General features: G+C 41.5%; 1 pseudogene; it reads right to left on the bottom strand.

Annotated features, from left to right (window-relative positions):
- Window positions 1–731: 731 nt before the first annotated feature.
- LOC109574950 (lysine-specific demethylase 3A-like) lies at window positions 732–17,942 on the bottom strand (annotated as a pseudogene).
- Window positions 17,943–17,978: the final 36 nt, after the last annotated feature.

Below are 17,978 nucleotides of genomic sequence, written 5' to 3'. Positions count from 1 at the left end.
ATGGTTCAACTGATTGAGGTCGACTATGTCCTTACTGCTTTTTTGCCTTCTGGGTCTGTCCATTCTGATAGAGGGACACTGAAATCTCCAATTATGATAATGGATTCATCTATTTCTCCTTGTAACCCCCTTAGCTTATGCCTTACATGTTCTAATGCTGCATCACTTTTTTTTAAGCAAAGGTATCCTGTATAATTTTTAAAATTATATGAATACTTTAATGCAAATGCTTAGCATTTAAAATTATCGAAGCTTTATTTAAATAAAAAAATTTATTAAACAATGATGATTAACTCCAAGAATTATTTCATTTCTGCTATATAATTCTATATAATGCCAATCCTATGCGATACAATGAGAACTGCATCTTCACTATTCTTCACTCAAGGGCAGTGGAGGGAGTAATCAGACAGACACAAAGCAAAACACAATCCAAATACAGTGCTCCCGGGCTGTTAAGTTTTGTTTTTACAGCTTAGTAAAAGCTTTATACTAAGTACTTAGTAAAAACTTTGTCACAGTTTAAGAATGCATGCTCTTTAAATAGAAATTACATATATACATTTAGTGTCTATAAACACTAGAAATATGTTAGACAGGGTAGGTCTATGTATTCTTCAAAAGTTGGGTAGGTTTTAAAAAGGATGAAGTAACATGACTTTCAAGGTCCAGGGGAATCCTGCCTGAAGGGTTTATCTTCATGTGCAGGAGTTAAGGCATCTCTGGGACCCTTAGGGTTTGTCCAAACTGGATTTTCTGGTCTTCAGTATAGCAAGTGCATCTTTCACTCTGTGGTAAATAACATTCTTCACCTTAATTTATCTTCATGATTAGTATAAGTTTGTGACAGATACCAGAATTCCTAGTTAGTCAGAAGCATTAACATGCTCTGGAGAAACAAGATCTTCAAACACTTTGATGTGACTATGTAAGTTATGAACCTTGCATGTAATTCCAGCTGGGATAAATGCCACATCTCTAGGAACTGTATAAACTGTATAATAGCCCAGCCTTGAGTTCCATATTTTTTATGAAGATATTTTCTTAGTGATCAATCTAAATACCAGCTCTAATCACTGATAAGATCATGGTTGCAGGGTTTTCTTGAACATTCTCTTTTGATGCCTTTTTAAAGAATCTTCATATCTTCATATCTTTTTCATGTCTTAATTAACATATATTTGCCAGAAGGCTCCTGGCTTCTCTTCCAATAAATTGCTTTATTGTGAGTTCTTGAGAATTTCCATCTTGCACAACTTTAAGGACTTCCTGGTCACACTGTCCTTTGAGAATTCCCACATAGACCAGAACATTAGCCGTATCTGATGTCTCAGTAAAGACATTGCTCCACATTTTTAATCTTCTGGAGTAATTAATCCATAAGCATTATGGACCCCATTATGGGACCTCAGTCTGAGCAAATAAAGTAGTTAGGCAGCCTAGAGACAAAATTCAATTGTCAGCTCACCCTGCATACTCAAGTAACGGGATGCTGGCTTTGGTTTGGCCATCAAAGCTGGAGGACATGGCATCTCTGAACTTCCCCAATAGTCAGTCCTTAAGTATCAACATCATTAATTCTTTTTCATTTTCCAAGAGATTTGGAAAATCTTCAAATCCATTCCAGAAGTATCCTACTGTGGCTTCTGTGACGATTTCATTGTTCCTTGGTATAGCCTGAATGTTTGTGTCCTCCCAAAATTTGTATGTTGAAACCTAATCCCCAAGTGTGATGGTATTTGGAGGTGGGGCCTTAGGTTTGAAGGCAGAGCCCTCATGAATGGGATTAGTGTCTTTATAAAAGAGACCCCAGAGAGCTCCACCACCCCCTTCCATCACATGAGGACACATGAAGACAGCCACCTATGAACAAGGAGGTGGACCCTCACCAGATACCAAATCTACTGGCGCCTTGACCTTGAACTTCCCATCTTCCAGAACTGTGAGAAATAAATGTTTGGTTTTTTTAAGCTATCCAGTCTATGGTATTTTGTTACAGCAACTCGAACAGTCCTACAGTTTAGTAGATCTACTTCCTGGTCACCAAACACTTTGCTGAAGGAGTCGGGTTTCCAAAATTCAGTGTCCAGTTTATGATGGCTGGTTGCCCTTGTTTCCAGTACTCTCTGAACACATTCCAATTGCTCTTAATATTGGGATCTTGCAAGTACTGAAAGCAATTACTCCCACGGTCAGCAGTAAAGAGCATAGAATGCCAGGTATGTCCTGTGCCCTTGAGGTTCTTACATAAATCAGAGAAAGACATTTTTTACCAAAGAAGGAAAAATGTCATCAAGGATTTTTACTGTGCTCTTAAGTTCATTATATGTCTTTTTTTCCCTCCCTGTGGACATGCCTACTGGTTAGATCTGACAGCCAGTTTAAAAGGGAAGCACTAATTGGACAGGCTGATTTCATGCGGCTAGCTGGCTTGGAGGCTGCACCGCTCCTCACAGATGCTCATTCCAACACTGAGAAATTCTGCAGGAGCATAGCACCAAGAATTTTTTTTTTTCCTGACTAAGGCATTCTGTTTTATGTCTTCCTTTGAGACTGACTTTGTAAAGAGTTCAAACTGCCGGTATGAACAATTTGTCTCACTACTCATAAAATGAACAGACTTCAACATCATAGAGGGTTTTTCTAAGAATGACCTGTGTAGGCATCAAGTTCCCTGGTTCATGTATTTAACTCTTCATTCATCTCAACCAAGAAAAAGTCTTGCAGGTAATACCCCATTGGCAGTCTTCCCCCTTCATCTAGTAGCAATTCACACAAACTCCAAATTCACACTGAGGATACACTCAGTGCAAACTGAAGATGGTGGAATCACACGCATCACACATTTCCTGAACACCTTTGACAGCTCACTCCTAGCAACCCTCCAAGAGACGCTCTTACTATACGGTTGCACTGTGGACTGGGCTTCCTTTTCAGAAATTGCCATTTGATACAGATGTCTCCAACAGTGGCCCGGAGAAGGCAATGGCACCCCACTCCAGTACTTTTGCCTAGAAAATCCCATGCACGGAGGAGCCTGGTAGGCTGCAGTCCATGGGGTCGTGAAGAGTTGAACACGACTGAGCGACTTCCCTTTCACTTTTCACTTTCATGCATTGGAGAAGGAAATGGCAACCCACTCCAGTGTTCTTGCCTGGAGAATCCCAGGGACGGGGGAGCCTGGTGGGCTGCCGTCTATGGGGTCGCACAGAGTCGGACACGACTGAAGCAACTTAGCAGCAGCAGCAGCAACAGTGGCCAGGATGTACTTTTCTAAACCCACATCAGTCCCTAACATTTTTGGTTACAGGTACCCATAAGCTAACTACTTCATTGTTATTAGAAACACTTTGACAAAGGCAAGGTTCTAATAACCTAGTGAATAAAGTTTTCTAGAATCTATGTGAGGAGACTTGTAATCATACAGCTCCCTTTTCTCTTTCATCACTCACCTCAGAGAAACAGTGCCTAGGATGACTAAACTGACATTATTTCAAGTATACTAGGTCAGGAGTGCCTTGGGAAGCAGAAAATCTAACTAAACAAAGAATGTAGAGATTGGCGGTCATGGACGTTGGTCAACCACTAAGCCATGTCATCAAGAGCCTAGACTTTATTTGCTCTATCATCCTTAGCTGTGTGGCTTCCTAGATGGTGCAGAGGTAAACAAACTACCTGCCAATGCAGGAGACACCAGGGGTGTGGGTTTGATCCCTGGGTCAGAAAGATCCCCTGGAGTAGGACATGGTAACCCACTCCAGTATTCTTGCCTAGAGAATCCCATGGACAGAGGAGCTTAGCAGGCTACAGTTCATGGGGTCACAAAGAGTTGGACACAACTGAACATGTATGCACAACCTTGATCCTTAGCTGTTAGCTTTACATCTTTGTGTCTTTCGATTTATGGTCTCAAGATGCCCACTGAATTTTCAAGCAAAGAAGAAGAGGGAAAGATCACTTCCAGTCCCCACCATGCCTTTTATCAAGAAGGAAAAAGCTTTTCCAGAAGTCCCCTGTAAATACCTTTGCAAATTTCTTTGGCCAGTCTGGGTCATTTGGACACTCCTACCTCCAAAAGAATCTGGAAATCAACTGTATTGAAAAGAATAACAAAATTAGCTTAGACCAATTATGATTCATCCCCTGGAGCTGGGCAGACTGCTGCCTGTATTAGTTGGCTATTGCTGTGAAAATGCTCGATAACAAGCAACCCCACATTCTTAGTGGTTTACAAGAACAAGCATTTGTTTCTTAATTATAATCGAGTAGGTCATTTGTGTGGAGTAGGAAATGGCAACCGACTCCAGTGTTCTTGCCTGGGAAATCCCAGGGACAGGGGAGCCTGGTGGGCTCTCGTCTCTGGGATCGCACAAAGTTGGACACGACTGAAGCGAGTTAGCAGCAGCAGCAGGAAATGGCAACCTACTCCAGTATTCTTGCCTGGGAAATCCTATGGACAGAGGAGCCTGGTGGGCTACAATCCATGAGGTCACAAAGAGTCAGACACGACTGAGAGACGAACACACACAGGTCATTTGTGACTCTGCTGGGTTTGACTAGGATCAACTGGACTTGAATGTAGGCTGTGTGTTTTCACGTCCGCTCCATATATCTTCTTATTCTGGCACTACTGGCCACATAGCTTATTCTTCTCATGGCAAATGATAGGTGCACAAGAAGCCAGGTACAATTTATACTAACACATTTAGAGGATCTGCTCATGTCCTGTCCAGTAACATTACATTTGCCAGACAAATCACCTGGCCAAGTCCAATACAAACTAGGCGAGAATATACGCTCTGCCTATTCCAGTGGAAAGTGCTAGAAAGTCATGTGCCAAAAGGTGCGTTAATGGGTGTGTAATTCTATTAGAGAGAATGAAGAATTGGGAACAAAAATTCAATCTGTCCCCTAATTCCACCAACCTGGGGAATGAGAAAGAAAGGAATGGCTCTTGGGTAGGCATCCAGAAGTGTCTTCCCACCAGAGTAGTCAAAAGAAGCCTTAGAAACTTCTTTTTCTGATTTAGTTAGCAGAGGGAAGAGGGGAAAGTAAGGAAACAGTAAAGTTACAGACTGCTTTCCTGGGCAGGGGTCTCCAGCTATAACATTGATGGCTAGTTGAATAGGCTGACAGACTGTTTCACAACTCAAACTCTCAGTTTCACAGTCTGACTGCCTGCAAATAGCCTGCGTGTCTCTGATGCAGGAGGTGCCAGGTATGACACTAAGTACTTCGAATGCATTAACTCACTTTATCTTCACAACAAATTTATGAAGCTTTTTCACTTTACAGTTAAGTGGTCAGGGGACTTAGGCAGCTGTGCACACATGGCAAAACCACTAGCAAAGCCCAAATCCCTCTGATTTCATTCACTCAGCCATCTATTACTCACCAGATGTTGACTGAGGATGCAGGCCAATAACACAGTCCCTGACCTCCAGGACTTCAGATCTCAGTCTCTAAGTTTCCCAGCCCACTGGACTTTACATGTCAACTAAAAAAAATTGAGTCCAAGACAAATGTGTTTTATTTTTTAAATCAATATACTTTATGCCAGTTACACTTCTAAAAGCTTATCATGATATATTCCAATAAACCATCATGCCTACTCTTGGAGATAAGTACTATTATTCCACAATTTAAGTATGAATGAACTGAGATCCTGAGAGGTTTCCTTTGTTACCTTTGTGAGAGGGAATGTTCTCACATCATGTATGGATGTGAGAGTTGGACCATAAAGAAATCTGGGCACTGAAGAATTGATGCTTTTGAACTGTGGTGTTGGAGAAGACTCTTGAGAGTCCCCTGGACTGCAAGGAGATCCAACCAGTCAGTCCTAAAGGAAATTAGTCCTGAATATTCATTGGAAAGACTGATGCTGAAAGCTGAAACTCACCTGACGTGAAGAACTGACTCATTGGAAAAGACTTTTATGCTAGGAAGCACTGAAGGCAGGAGAAGGGAACGACAGAGGATGAGATGCTTGGACGGCGTCACTGACTCGATGGACATGAGTTTGAGTAAGTTCCGGGAGTTGGTGATGGACAAGGAAGCCTGGTGTGCTGCAGTCCATGGGGTCTTAAAGAGTTGGTACCCAACTGAGTGACTGAACTGAACTGAGAAACGGATGGAGCAGAATTAGAAACCAAGCCACTTGACTCCAGAATCCACCTTTTCACCACACCTGCCATGCACAGTCCATGACCAGTAGAAAACAGATTTCTTCAAGTAACGTAATAAATCAATACAGCGTTTTCTGATGCATTTTCTCATTAAAAGATATTAGTTATAAACTTATTGCATAAAGGCCTGTTAACTACTTTATGTTAAAAAGGGTTCCTCACACTTAACACAGGCTTTCCAGGTGATACTCAGTTCAGTTCAGTCGCTCAGTCGTGTCCAACTCTTTGCGATCCGATGAACCGCAGCATGCCAGGCCTCCCTGTCCATCACCAACTGCCGGAGTCCGCCCAAACTCATGTCCATTGAGTCGGTGATGCCATCCAACCATCTCATCCTCTATTGTCCCCTTCTCCTCCTGCCCTCAATCTTTCCCAGCATCAGGGTCTTTTACAATGAGTCAACTCTTCGCATCAGGTGGCCAAAGTATTGGAATTTCAGCTTCAGCATCAGTCCTTCCAATGAACACCCAGGACTGATCTCCCTTAGGATGGACTGGCTGATCTCCTTGCAGTCCAAGGGACTCTCAAGTCTTCAACACCACAGTTCAAAAGCATCAACTCTTCAAAAGCGCCAGGTGGCGCTACTGGCAAAGAATCCACCTGCCATTGCAAGAGATCCAAGAGACACAGGTTCGATCCCTGGGTTGGAAAGATCCACTGGAGTAGGAAGTGGCAAACCACTCCAGTATTCTTGCCTGGAGAATTCCATGGACACAGAAGCCTGGCGGGCTACAGTCCATGGGGTCACAAAGAGTCGGACACAAGTGAGCACACTTAAAACACTTGGGGTCATGGGTCTGGTATTTTTTTAGTGTTTCAAAATTATAAACTAAGAGAGAAGATATCAAAATATAAAATGACAGTTGTCGTTTCTTTTTCTTTAAATCTCACAGACTGGATTTCATTGAGTCCACTATTTTATCTGCTTGATGTTCACATAATACTTTACAACTGCTAATTAATCACACTACATTTTAGCCATAATTATTAAAATCGCCTCGTATTCAGGTGCTGGAGGCACCTTTGGAGCCCTCTTGCCTGCCAGTTCCACCGAAGTCACAAGTGGGGCGGCAGCCCGTCACTCCGGCTCCTGGTCCCCAGCCACCTGGCGACACAACTGCGGGGCGATTTGTCGGCACCCGGGCGGCGCTGCTAAGCGCTGATTCCCCAAAGCTGTGGGGCTGCCCGCCGCCGCCCGTCTGCTGCCGCAGAACTTCCGGTCCAGGGCCCCGACTCCGCGCTGAGGACCGGAGCCCACCGCCCACACTGCAGCAGACTGGCCCTGCTCCATATCCAGGGCGCCTTTCAGCCGGAGCAAATTTTTCAGAGCATCAAGCAAGACTACAGTCACTATCAGAAGTGGAGTCATTCAGAAGTTGTTCTTAAAGCTTGTATTTTGGGAATTCATCTCCCTCCTCGGCATGCCCAGCATCTAGGTTCTCCAGGTTCCTCCTGTATGAACACCAATCAGTCCTCCTCCATCGTCCAACAAGTTGCAATTATGTGTAAGCATCTCTTACAAGACTAAAAAGATCATATTTGGGAAGGGTATGAGCAAATCCTCTACAGCTAATTAGCAGAATGGTATGAATCTTTTGTATTTAGTAATTACCTTAAACGTAAATGTGTTGAATGCCCCAACCAAAAGACAAAGACTGGCTGAATGGATACAAAAACAAGACCCCTACATATGTTGTCTACAAGAGACCCAACTCAAAACAGGGGACACATACAGACTGAAAGTGTAGGGCTGGAAAAAGATTTTCCATGCAAATTGGGACCAAAAGAAAGCAGGAGTCACAATACTCGTAGCAAATAAATTAGACTTTAAAACAAAGGCTGTGAAAAGAGACAAAGAAGGTCACTACATAATGATCAAAGGATCAATCCAAGAAGAAGATATAACAATTATAAATATATATCCACCCAACATGGGAGCACCGCAGTATGTAAGACAAATCCTAACAAGTATGAAAGGAGAAATTAACAATAACACAATAATAGTGGGAGACTTTAATACCCCACTCACACTTATGGATAGATCAACTAAACAGAAAATTAACAAGGAAAAAAAAAATGTATCTATAAAGTTCACTAAAGCAAAGCACAGTAAAATGAGGTATGGCAATAAAAGGCGTTAAATTTATCAAATAAAAAAAAAAATAAAGTGCTGAAAAATTAAAAAAAAAAAAAAAAAAACCACACACACACACAAAATACTACCTTATACCTGTCAGAATGGCTGTTTTCCAAAGAACAACACAAAACAAATGTTGGTGAGAATGTGGAAAAAAGGGAACCCTCTTGCACTATTTATTGGTGGGAATGTGACTTGGTGTCCCTGCTATTGAAAACTGTATGGAGATTCCTCAAAAAATTTAAAAAAATAGAACTACCATACAATCCAGCAATTCTACTCCTGCGTATTTATCTGAAGAAAAGAGAAACACTAATTTTGAAAGGTGTATGTACCCCCTCTGTTCATTGCAGCATTATTTACAGTAGCCAAGATGTAGAAGCAATGTAAGTCCCTGAAGTAGATGAGTAGATAAAGAAGATGTGGTGTATATATGTACCAGACACATGCAGTGGAATATTATTCAGCCATAAAAAAGAATGAAATCTTTTCATTTGTGACAACATGAATGGAGCTAGACAGTATTATGTTAATTGAGAAAGAGAAATACTGTATAATTTCACTTACTTGTGGAATCTGAAAAAGAAAACAAATAACCAAATATAACCAAACAGAATCATGTATACAGAGAACAAATGGAATACTTCCAGAGGGAAGGGATGTTATAGAGGAGAAAAAAAAAAAAAAAATTCACACATCGTGAGATTAGGCCACGAGATGGGAGGAGGCCAGCAAATTAAGTGTCCTGAAGCTGTTTGCACGTCTGGGTACCAGGCTAGCCATCAAAGAGATGGCTGGTATGTACTTTTTGCAGCTGGTTTGGTTTCATATTTCACTCCAAGTTTACTACAACCTGAGAACACTTAAGTGTTTCTACAGGTCCTTTTTATGAACTTAAACTTTCTGGTTGCAACAAGGATCTCATTTCTGTTCACCCAATAAACAGCCATGCCCTACTGGGATAGATTTTCCAAACAAAACAGCTGGAGGAACAACTTAGCAAAATATACCTTCAGTGGCATTTAACGAATGGAGTTTCCCCGTGCACAATTCTGTAAGACGTGTGTGTATGTATCTTTTACATTATTGCTAGTTTTGTTCAATTAAAAAAAAATCCTTGGGGATTCTGGCTGTGAATGTGAGACGTGATAACTATGGTTAAAAGACTATGATCTTCTACAGACCATTCATGTTTTGTGACCATGTATTTAATACATTGCAACAGTGGATTCTGTGTAGGAATTATGGTTAAATACAGGGGCCGTTTCCAGGCACAGAATGTGAGTCATAAGTTAGTATGGGCATCAGATGGTCTTATAATGATATAGCAAAGTCTGTGGTCCTAGGTCTGCAAATGCATGGTAGGGAAGTAGGACAAACCAGAAATGAGCCACTGACAGCTGGATTCTCTCTAGCTGGTATTAGGAAAATACTTTGATTCCAACCCTTAAACACCCACATGGCGCCTGTGTTCACTCAGTCACATAAAGAGCTCCCTGGACACTGACCTCTAAAAAGAAAACACTTCCTCTGGAGTGAAAGCATCAGGATTTATTTGGGAGCTTAGCAGAGGTGAGCATAGGGTGGGCCTGATTCAGGAGGCATTGATGCTTGGCAGAGACCACTTGACCTTTGTATCTGTTCTAAAAATAGAACTTGGATTCCTTGGTCAGATTCCCCCAAATTCTTTTAAGAGGTGTCCACATCCAACTGGCTTGAGCTTGGCTTTGGCAGCCCTTCCGTAAAATTGCTTATGGATTGTTTTTCACACTGTTTCCAAGGCAGAGAAACAGCAAGCAGCCTCTGCTTGGAGGAGGTGGAAGTTAAACATACATTTATTCATTTACAGTGACTTGTTCAGGACCACATTTTATAAAAATGCTTTGTTTCTTTTATTGTTGTTTCTAGAAAGAAAAGTTCTATTAAAACTAATAGTTTCGATATGGAATAATTTTTTTAATAGGGCTTATTTGGGGACTTCTCTGGTGGCTCAGTAGTAAAGAATCCACCTGACAATGCAGGAGTCATGGGTTCAATCCCTGGTCCCAGAAGATCCCACAGGCCAAGGAGCAACTCAGCCCTTGTGCCACAACTCTTGAGACTGCTCAAGAGCCCATGCTCACCAGCAAGAGAAGCCCCCGCAGTGAGAAGCCCGCACACCACAACTAAAGAGAGTCCCCGCTTGCCAGAACTAGAGAACGCCTGCACACAGCAGTGAAGACCCGGTGTAGCCAAAAATCAGTAAATACACACAACTATTAAAAATGACAGTAAAATGAAATAGGGCTTATTTTGAAAAATTGAGTTTAATTCCCATGGGAAAAAAATTTTTAAAGGTAACCTTATTGATAAATACAGTTGCAAAATTCCTAAATAAAATATTCACAAACTACACTTGAAGGAAAGTTACAAGGCTCAAAATAGCCTGGAGTTAAAACTCCCCTCCTATCCTCCCCACCATTCTATGCAAAACAAAGGGGTCTTCTCACCTGAAGAAAAAAATGGACATTAAGGTTGATTACGCCCAGCTCCCAGCTGGTCCCAGCCTCTGGCCGATCTCCAGAATTCCCTACACCAGCCTTTTAAGAGATAACTAACCTGAACAACCTTGGAGAAGAATAGGCCCCATTAAGGCAGTAGATTTCCACATATATGCCTATATATACTTACTCTTTTCTTGGATTAGTGCAGCAGCTCACTAATCTGACTGCTGCCCCTTCTCACCTCATTCCATTCAGTTCAGTTCAGTCACTCAGTCATGTCCGACTCTTTGCGACCCCATGAATTGCAGCACGCCAGGCCTCCCTGTCCATCACCAACTCCCAGACTTCACTCAGACTCATGTCCATTGAGTCGGTGATGCCATCCAGCCATCTCATCCTCTGTCGTCCCCTTCTCCTCTTGCCCCCAATCCCTCCCAGCATCAGAGTCTTTTCCAATGAGTCAACTCTTTGCATGAGGTGGCCAAGGTATTGGAGTTTCAGCTTTAGCATCAGTCCTTTCAATGAACACCCAGGACTGATCTCCTTTAGGATGGACTGGTTGGACCTCCTTGCAGTCCAAGGGACTCTCAAGAGTTCTCCAACACCACAGTTCAAAAGCATCAATTCTTCAGCTCTCAGCTTTCTTCACAGTCCAACTCTCACATCCATACATGACCGCAGGAAAAACCATAGCCTTGACTAGACGGATCTTTGTTGGCAAAGTAATGTCTCTGCTTTTTAATATGCTCTCTAGGTTGGTCATAACTTTCCTTCCAAGGAGTAAGCGTCTTTTAATTTCATGGCTGCAATCACCATCTGCAGTGATTGTGGAGCCCCCAAAAATAAAGTCTGACACTGTTTCCACTGTTTCCCCATCTATTTCCCATGAAGTGATGGGACCAGATGTCATGATCTTCATTTTCTGAATGCTGAGTTTTAAGCCAACTTTTTAACTTTTCTCTTTTACTTTCATCAAGAGGCTTTTGAGTTCCTCTTCACTTTCTGCCATAAGGGTGGTGTCATCTGCATATCTGAGGTTATTGATATTTCTCCCAGCAATCTTGATTCTAGCTTGTGCTTCTTCCAGCCCAGGGTTTCTCATGATGTACTCTGTGTATAAGTTAAATCAGCAGGGTGACAATATACAGCCTTGACGTACTCCTTTTCCTATTTGGAACCAGTCTGTTGTTCCATGTCCAGTTCTAACTGTTTCTTCCTGACCTACATATAGGTTTCTCAAGAGGCCGGTCAGGTGGTCTGGTATTCCCATCTCTTGAAGAATTTTCCACAGTTTATTGTGATCCACACAGTCAAAGGCTTTGGCATAGTCAATAAAGCAGAAATAGATGCTTTTCTGGAACTCTCTTGCTTTTTTTGATGATCCAACGGATGTTGGCAATTTGATCTCTGGTTCCTCTGCCTTTTCTAAAACCAGCTTGAACATCAGGAAGTTCACAGTTCACATATTGCTGAAGCCTGGCTTGGAGAATTTTGAGCATTACTTTACTAGCGTGTGAGATGAGTGCAATTGTGTGGTCGTTTGAGCATTCTTTGGCATTGCCTTTCTTTGGGTTTGGAATGAAAACACCTTTTCCAGTCCTGTGTCCACTACTGAGTTTTCCAAATTTGCTGGCATATTGAGTGTAGCACTTTCACAGCATCATCTTTCAGGATTTCAAAAAGCTCAACGGGAATTCCATCACCTCCACTAGCTTTGTTCGTAGTGATGCTTCCTAAGGCCCACTTGACTTCACATTCCAGGATGTCTGGCTGTAGGTGAGTGATGACATCATCGTGATTATCTCACCTCATTTGAAAGTGCTGGTCTCCTTTTTCTGAACCTCGCCTTCTCTAACTCCCTTACCCTACAACACTCATCAATGTACAAGAAAAAACACTACATCATAACCAACGGTGGATCTAGAAACGCAAGGATTTTCCAACACTGGAAAATCTATTTATGCAGGTGACTGAAATATAAATAATATTTAAATCCTTAGTAATAAAGGAGATTCCCTAAGAAAGACAAAGTAGATAAAGTGATTCCCAAGAATGTGATCTGCAACATTTAAAATGTATGCAAAGGAGATCTCAAAGGAGCTCCAGTTAAATGAGGGTGGAATTGGCAAGAAAGACGTGTGGTGTCCAGGCATTGGAGAGGAGAAAGGGTTTCAAGTGGTCAAGCCTTGAGACATCAAGTAAGATGAGGACTGAGAACTATTAATTTAGCATGGTAGTGGTCACTGTTTCTGGGATAATCACAATTTCTGTGGAGTGATGGGAGAGAGATCTGATTAGACTGGGTTAAGGAAAAATGTGAAGTGAGAAATGGAGCTCAGACTATAGAAAATTCTTTTAAGAAGTTAAGAGTTGAAGGGAACAGATAAATGGGGTGGTAACATGGCCTTTTTAAGAGGAATTGGTAAAAGAAAGGTTTTGTTTCTTTGTATATTGTTTTATATTTGTTGGTGTTATTTAAAGATGATAGGTACTGGACATATTTTATACCAAAGGGAAAAAATCAATGAATAAAAGTTTGACAATCCAGGAAGAAAAGACATAATTATGGGAGTAATGCTTTCTCCCTCAGCCAGGAACACCTTGCGAAACTCCAACTCAGGTGAAAGTCAACTGTCTTCCATGCTCCTGAGCTTAGTAAGGGAATGGGGGGTGGGGGAGGGGGTGGAAATACACAGCTAGTGTCACTTAAAATCCGTGACTACAAATCTCAAAAGAACACTTCACAGTCCTTCCACACTTTGCTAATATGATGACTTCACCTCTCTCCAAAATAACTACATCACACAGTCTTCTCTCTCCAAAAGCTGATGTTCTTTTCCTCCCCCACTAAAACAGGAGCTGTTAGGTAGCCACCTGTCATTTTCACACTGCCCCATCTACCTGCTTTTGTGCACCCGTCGTCTTTCTTCTGTCTCTCCGTGTGGTCTGGACCCCACTTCATTATAATAGGACACCAGTTTAAGGATAACTGAAATACGCAGACTTTCTTAGAAGAAAGCTCAGTCCAAATAAAACTGAAAAATCACTAAACTGTACACAATAAAAATGTGACTAAAATTAATGGAAATATTCAATCTCCTTGAAAAAGTTAGATGCACAAACTGACCTGGGAAAATTAGATTTGGTAGTAATAATCCACCCAAATAAAGGTCCAGTGCTATGTGTCATCAGCAACAAAAATCTTTTTTAAAGATTCCACATAAGTACAGTATTTCTCTGACTTACTTCACTTAGTAAAATACCCTCAAAGCCCATCCGTGTTGTTGAAAATGGCTGTAATAACCTTTAATGTTCATTAGAAAGAACCTCAGTGCCTTTACCGAGAAACAAATTTCAAGCCATTTGCTGCTTTGCATTTAAATAAACAGCTTGGCCATAGCCCTTTCAACCTAACAACAAGTAAAAAGCTATACATACTGAAAAATCCACAATCTTCTTGGACCCATAAAAAAGGGGAAGGACACGCAGCAAACTTCTGCCCCCAAGACTGGAGAGGCAGACAGCAAATACAGAGTCACGACTCTCCAGACCAGACAGCCCCTCTGGAAACAGCTGCAGGGAAGGAAAGCGGGGCTGTAACCGATGCACAGCTGGAGGCTCAGTGTGGGCAGCGCTGAGAATAAAAAACTTCAGGGGCTCAGTCAGAGGGCGCCCCCGCAGTATCGCGAGGTTTGTTTCCAGGAGCTCAAGCAGGTTCGCACAGTAAACATTGGAGAAAAACCCTGTCCTGTTTCCAGCAGGATTGGGGAAAGGGGCCTATTTTGAAATATGTCATCGCGTTCTCAACGAGGCCGGCCCTCAGGTTAAACAGAGTTAACCAGACCCCGACACCTTGGAGTGTTATTAGAACCTAACTCACCTGGCTGGGGAAGGAAATACTCCAGCCAGCCCCAGCCCACTCTAGCCATCCTCTCCCACGTAACTGAGAAACACTTGTGATGTTCACAGTCCAGAGGTACAACTTCACTGAGAGACTGAGCCCTAATCACAGGGCTATAGAATCCTTCCCCCTACGCCACATACCTCACCACCATATTACTAAAGGCCCAATACAGCATTTCCTTTTACCCAGTACATCATGTCTGGTTATCAGAAGAAAAAAATTACAAAACATACTAAAAGCAAACACCACCACCAATGCCTACATAGTATTCCAACAGAAGAAAGCATTGTATTCTACTTTTACAGGCTCCTATCTATGTTGTTTAAATTTTCCACCATCCTAAAATGATAAAAACTCTTGTGTGTATATATTTATAATTTGATATTTGTAATCAGATGGTAAATTTCCTTAGGATGCATTGCTAACAGTGATTTGCCAAATGTTTGAAAATAATAGATTATCACCTAGCTTAGTAAACAAATACTGTACAATATTACTTATACATGGTATCTAAAAAATACAACTAGTGAATGTAATTTAAAAAAAAATAGACTCATAGAAAACAAATGGGTGATTACCAGTAAGGAGCGGGGAGGGAGGGGCAATATGTGCCTGCGTGCTTAGTCACTCAGTTGTTTCCTATTCACTGCGACCCCGTGGACTGGAGCCCGCCAGGCTCCTCTGTCCCTGGAATTCTCCAGGCAAGAACACTGGAGTGGGTTGCCATTTCCTTCTCCAGGGAATCTTCCCAACCCAGGGATCGAACCCAGGTCTCCCGCATTGCGGTCAAATTCTTTACTGTCTGAGCTATCAGGGAATCCTAGGGGCAATACAGGAGTAGAGAATTAAAAGGTATTAACTATTAGGTACAAAATAAGCTACAAAGATATATTGTACAGACAGAGGAATATAACAAATATTTTACAGTAACTATAAAATTTTTGAATCACTATATTGTATACCTATAACATATAATAATTTTTAAAAAATTTAGCCTCTGGCATAGGAGAGAAGAGCATGGGCACTGTGGGGGAAGAGGAAAAAATAAGTCAATCTAGACAAAGATATGACCAACCTAGACAGCATATTAAAAAGTAGAGACATTACTTTGCCAACAAAGGTCCATCTAGTCAAAGCTATGGTTTTTCCTGTAGTCATGTATGGATGTGAGAGTTAGACTATAAAGAAAGCTGAGTGCTCACGAATTGAAGCTTTTGAACTGTGGTTTTGGAGAAGACTCTTGAGAGTCCCTTGGATTGCAAGGAGATCCAACTAGTCCATCCTAAAGGAGATCAGTCCTGGGTGTTCACTGGAAGGACTGATGTTGAAGCTGAAACTCGAATACTTTCACCACCTGATGTGAAGAGCTAACTCATTGGAAAAGACCCTGATTCTAGGAAAGATTGAAGGCAGGAGGAAAAGGGGACAACAGAAGATGAGATGGTTGGATGGCATCACTGACTCAATGGACATGAGTATGAATAAGCTCTGGGAGTTGGTGATGGACAGGGAAGCCCAGCATGCTGCAGTCCACGGGGTCTCAAAGAGTTGAACATGACTGAGTGACTGAACTGAACTGATCTGAGACTTATGACCACATTTATTTCTCTTTTTAAAATGTCTATATTAAAAAAATAAATAAAAAATAAAATGTCTATATTAATTTTTTGAGTATGATAAAAAAATATCCTTGGATTTCAAAGAATGTGTGGAGAAAAGTAAGCCTACCTCTCATATGTCTCCCAGTTCCTGGTTTTCTCCCTAGTTTCTCTATCCTTTTAGATATCAAGGTGAACCAAACAAAAAAAAACAGTTTTATAGATCAAACACAGTTTAAAGTTTTCAGAAATGCAATATGGTTCCACCTAATATGATATGCACATCCATTTACTTTTCCAAATATATGACCATAATAAGCTCGGTGATGTTTTCATATATATCAGGAAGTTTTGCTGTCAAATTCTGTCCTCAGTGGGTACAAAGAAAGTGAAGTTGCTCAGTCGTGTCCTACTCTTTGTGACCTCATGGACTGTAGCCCACCAGGCTCCTCCATCCATGGAATTTTCCAGGTAAGAGTATGGAGTGGGTTGCCATTTCCTTCTCCAGGGGATCTTCCCGACCCAGGGATTGAACCCGGGTCTCCAGCATTGCAGGCAGACGCTTTACCATCTGAACGACCAGGGAAGCCCCTCAGTGGGGACAAAATATCCACAAATCAGGTTTTAAAAATTAAAACTGCCAAGGGACATCAGATAAGTGGAATAGAGGTCTTGGGGGTGGTGTAATTCATTTTCTTAAAATGAGAAATTGTTTCCTTTAACTTGAAGAGAGAGCAACACTTTTGAAGTCTATAAGTTACATAAACAAATGATAAGAAAACATATTGTGTGAAGAATATCTCCCACTATCAAAGCTCAATGATTTCCTACAGTAGGAGAAAGCCCAGCCTCAGGCTATGAAGGCGTGCAGGCTAGAGGGTGCTGTGGTTCTTCCACGCTTGTTCCTGTAGCCAGGATTTGGGGATAAAATTGCCTAGAATAGTTTCTATACTATTAGAGGACCATGGGTGAACAGTATGTCTGTTACAGCGTCACTTCCTGAAGTCCCTTTCCTGATTAAAAAAAAAAGAAGAGGAAATTATTAAAAATACTTAGCTACGTAAGTAAAATAATATCTTTTCAAGAAAAATGCAGATTATAGACCTGGAAGAAACCATGGAAACTCCATGGTTCTTAACAAGGAATCATATCAGTTTTGCCATGGCATTTTGGCTAATTATTCAAGGTCAGTAAAATGATTTTTTTTTCAAGTTTGAACCTGGATCTTTGGATATGGCAGCTTTGGAAAGTGATCCTTCCTATTTTTGTTGTCCAGTTCTTCTGAATTACAGCTCAGTCACCTCTTCAAAAAGCATTCCTATCATTTTCTCCACAAAGTGTATCTGGAATTACTATATCCTGATCAACTCTGCTGACCTATAAAATGCATTTCCTCACTCCCAATCTCTGAAGTGAAATTCCCCCTATACACAGTATAAATTGTCTATTCATGTATTGGGTTTAATTTGACCTTCCCTTGCCTCTGTGTAGTGCGTTCAGTTTCCTGTTAAAAGCATTTGCTTGTACATTAGGCTGTTTGTTTCTGTGGGAAAGTATGTTTTGTGTCAGTTTAGAAAATGGTGGTTGGGCTTCCAAGCCAAAAAAACGATACAGTCTATAATTTACGTGAACCATGATGCCGATGCCCCCCTTTTCAATTATACCTCCATT

Source organism: Bos indicus, chromosome 2 (genome assembly GCF_029378745.1).
Source record: "Bos indicus isolate NIAB-ARS_2022 breed Sahiwal x Tharparkar chromosome 2, NIAB-ARS_B.indTharparkar_mat_pri_1.0, whole genome shotgun sequence".
NCBI lineage: Eukaryota > Metazoa > Chordata > Mammalia > Artiodactyla > Bovidae > Bos > Bos indicus.
The sequence above is the reverse complement of the archived record's forward strand: the minus strand, read 5'-3'. Positions and strand labels throughout refer to the sequence as shown.